Consider the following 4,246-nt stretch of genomic DNA (forward strand, 5'->3'; position numbering starts at 1 on the left):
AATACTTCGTCTAACTGAATTTGCTGGTGGCGTTAGAACGGAAGAGGATCGATTCGTTGTATATACTATTAGTAAAAGCGACTTCGTGACTGTTACATAGAAATATCTGATGGTCGAAAGTTGATTGCGAGTAACGAAACGTGAGCATAGCTTTCTATTCTCTAGCAGTCTCCTGTTATACAGCAAACATTTCTCCACATCGGTTTCACTTGGCTATACTTCTCTCTTGTATTCTTTACTATCAAACCACTACCTAATTGGTCAACACTACTGTCCCCGGATGACGTATCCAAACATGAAAAATCACCTCGGACTCGTCTATCTACAAGACTTCCGACCAGCATCGCACAACCATCGAATGAATCTCAACCGTCCATCGACACGTTCGGCTCTAGCATCCTCCGCGAATCAACAGATCCATCGTGGAAGCTCAAAAATCATCCGATCCTCCGCTTCCATATCGAAATTAATATTCATCCAGCGAGCCGAGCCTCTCGAAGGAAGGGAAGAACCAGCCAGGACCGTCGAAGGGAAAGAAAGCTGCGATACAAAGGCCACGGGAAAGAGCCTCGAGCCGATGACGTATCGCGATCCAATCGCGAGATGAAAAATCCGCGAGCGCGCGGAACCTCGGGCTGCCGCGCCGGGCCGGCTCCGGGTGGCGTCGCGCATCGAGCGACGCGCTGATCCAACCCTCCGAAAAAGCAGCCGGCGAGAGGCCGGTTGCAACCCTCCTATCGGCATCGCTCCGCCCCGTGCCACCACTCTGGCTGCACCCCAATAGAGGTGAGCCGCGTACAGTCGCCTATAGGGTTGCACCGAGCGCCGGTGCAACGCCGCCACGCCGCGCGTCCCTTTTCGCTCGCAACCCTTCGGCCGCTGGCCCATCCGTCCTTCCGTCCATCTGCATCCCTCCCAGCGATCTACATTCCGCCACCATCCATCTCATCCGCGGCACTCTCGCCAGCTGCGGACTCGACTCGGATATCGTTGCTGTTAACTTCTCGCGGAGATATCCTCTCTTTTCAGGCCGAGCGACCCTCTTTCTCAGCGCCACCCCTCTTCCCCGCGAGCTCATCCCCCTACTCCGCGTCTCTCGGTTTCTTTCGTACCGATTCAACGCGACTCACCCTTTCTCTCTCTCTCTCTCTCTCTCTCACTCTCTCTCCCTCCAGGTCGCTCTCCCTCTCTCTTTCGCCCCCTGGTTTTTTTTCTGTTTCTTTCTGGTAGGATTCTCTTGGTCGTGTGTACTATGCATGGACGCGAGGGACGCGCGGGTATGCGTGTAACTGCACACGCTCGCCCGCGTTTGTATCACTATTAGGGACTCTCCCATTTTTCTGCCACAATGGCGATACTCGTTTCTTTGCAGCCTCGTCCTCTTTCGCGGCGCGAACGTGACGTCGCGTACCGTACGTATTACCACCCCGTTTGCGCTGCCATCCGACCAGCCATCCACCTACGCGGGGATCGAGGGTGGAAGCGTCGCTGAAGATGACACACCCGAGGACCAGACGACGGGACAAGATTCTTCTACGGTCGGCCCTTCGTTATTATGCCACTCTCCACCGATCCGACAGGAGGCAGCTCGCGCTTATCGTGATTAAAAGTCTCGACCCTCACCGGGGATCTTTAATCACCGAGGACCACTCCCTTTGACCGATGATGGGGTTTTTGTTATTGCATTTCCGGACATGATTTTAATGGGGCCCCGGTAATTGGACGTGTTTCTCGGGGGACGGGGATTGTTCGTTCTTGGGTTCCTCTTGGGTGGCAGGCGCGCGTTTTTTGGCAGCCTCCGATAGCATGTTTCCGATATGCGACTTGTTCAGTTTAGGGGATATTTCTGCCGGTTAGGATATTTTTGTTATGTTTTTGCGATTGCTTTCGAAGATGTTGATTGGATTGTTTGGTTGGAGAGAAGACGGTTAGTCAAGCAGGGAGGTATAATTATTTTCATTCCTTCTAATTCGTTGTAACTAAGAATAATGGGATTGTGAATTTATGTGGATTGGAAGATAGGTAGACATATTTATAGCGGTTGCGAATGATTTTTATAGTTTCGAAAAAGTAGAAATGGAGTCGAGATATAATATGATTAAATAAAAAGGATCTCTAACGTTAAATCTTTTTGTAGCAATTTTAAAAGTATTGGGTGTATTATTCGGTCGAAGGAAAAAATCATTTGCAATGTTTGATTGTTTTTGATTTACTTTCACTGGAGGTAAGAAGATTATATGAAATTTTCATAGATTGGAAGTTATAAAACACAGTCTATTTCCGCGATGGTAATTTACATTTTTATGAATCTTGTATAATACGATTCTAATATTCAGTCTATTGAAGAATAAATAAAAAGTCGCTTTCCATGGGCCAAATACCGAAATGAACGAAAAATGCTGGCGAATCGTTAATTTGAATATTGCTGAGGCGGATTTCTGCGCTTTAGAGCTTCGGCGTTATATTCCTGGCTGGCCATTCGGAATAACTGACGAAGAAACCATTAATTGCTAATATAAAAAACTGCTCACCATCGCTCATTATGTATCGTATTGAAGCAGCCGGTCGTATCATTGAAATATTTTCAATGTCTGTAAAATAATGTAAATTTAAATTAACTTCGGGAGAAATAACATTTTTCATCGTGTAAAGTTTTATTGGCAGAATATTCGCTAAAATGATAGAAGATCGCTGCAATAAAAAGAATATATTAAATATGTAAATATAATAGTAATATAAATATTACACATGAAGATTCGGTATTTTTCAACAATATTTTTCAACTTTAAAAGGACAAAATTCACTGTATGCTTTAATAAATTGATCAAATAGTTTACATTAAAATATTTTCCTCGTATCCTCTTTTTCTTTAAATTACCGCAGCTATTTGTGTGTCGCTAAAAACATTATTAAAACACAACAATTTTCAGATTTCCATGAAAACATATTACCATTTAGATGTTTGTCATCACGTATCTTGCAGGAAGAAAACTGCGACTTTTAGGTACTATTAAAATCAGTATACTTAGCTACAAGAAAAGGGAAGATTACAATTCTTAATTTCTGCTTAATTAAAGTTATCGCTACCAATTACGTTCCAGCTCCCTCGATCGAATCAACTAATTAATTCTACTCTCTTTAACAAGGACCTTGTCACAAAATACTAATTACCAAACACACTTTATCTACACAAACTACACAAGGAAACCCCAATTGATGAATGGTCCTCGAATAAATTCCCTCTAATAAATCCACTAAACGCAAGCTGCGATGAACGACATTACATCCGTTACATTCATCCGCAATCCCTGAATACTCACAGCGGTTCTCCAAGTAACAGTGCATCCCCGAACACAATATCCAACTTATGGTACCCCAACATTCAAAACCTGTAACTTCACGTTGCATCTTCACCGCACTGGGTCCCGAGTCGGTGTCTCAGCGCTCGCCAGCATCGTCAATTCCACTACTCAAACGAATCCAAGTCCGCTTCAGCCGAGCCAAGACTTCCCAAAAGACGGCTCCTGCCGTCGAATCTTAGCGGGCCTCTCGCATCAAAGCTCGCGAGGACTCCCGGAAAGAAGTTCCCAAAGTGGACGGTCCAGGAGTTCTCCGAATGGCCGGACATCTAATAGAGGCTCGCATTCATCGGAGCTGGGCGAGCCTTAAAAGATAAATGATCGCTCGATGAATGATCCAGAAGCAGCGTCCCCAGCCCCCTCCCCTGCCGGCCAAGGGGGTAACCAGTCCGCCGTGGTCCACGCCGTGATTCACGGTGAAGAGGACACATCGGCTTTAAACCTCAGGCAGACGGGCAACCTCCAGACCCTGGCGTAGAGTCTCCTTTCATTAGTTGGAGTAGGAAACCAGCCAGTCAGGCAACCAGCCCACCTACCTACCAACTAACCATCCATCCAACCACCGCAACGACCTACCCACTACCACCACCGCGCGCCGTCATCACCAACGAGGCCGGGCCTTCCATGATCCACTCTCGTTTCTGGCGCCCGGCTCTTGATCTTGCATGCGGTTGACTCGTTTTCAATGAATACAATGCCGGGGCAGATCATATTGAATATGAAAACGGGAAATCAACGAGCGCCTACCCCCAACCACCTCTGCAACTCTCTCTCTCTCTCACTCTCTCTCTCTCCCTCTCATCCTCTCTCTCGTTTCCTCCCTTGCTACGTCTCGTTCTCACCTGCACGTCCGCCCTCTCTACCTAGTCTTGTCCCGCTTTCGCACT

General features: G+C 46.8%; 1 long non-coding RNA gene across 1 annotated transcript; it reads right to left on the reverse strand.

Annotated features, from left to right (window-relative positions):
- Nucleotides 1-2,253: 2,253 nt before the first annotated feature.
- Nucleotides 2,254-3,919, reverse strand: LOC143174975 (uncharacterized). The gene is made up of 2 exons (XR_012999529.1): nucleotides 3,321-3,919; nucleotides 2,254-2,591 (listed from the first exon to the last, which is right to left on the reverse strand). It is a non-coding gene; the product is annotated as an uncharacterized LOC143174975 (long non-coding RNA).
- Between the last annotated feature and the right edge of the window lie 327 nt (nucleotides 3,920-4,246).

Source organism: Nomia melanderi, chromosome 10, assembly GCF_051020985.1.
Source record: "Nomia melanderi isolate GNS246 chromosome 10, iyNomMela1, whole genome shotgun sequence".
Classification (NCBI taxonomy): domain Eukaryota; kingdom Metazoa; phylum Arthropoda; class Insecta; order Hymenoptera; family Halictidae; genus Nomia; species Nomia melanderi.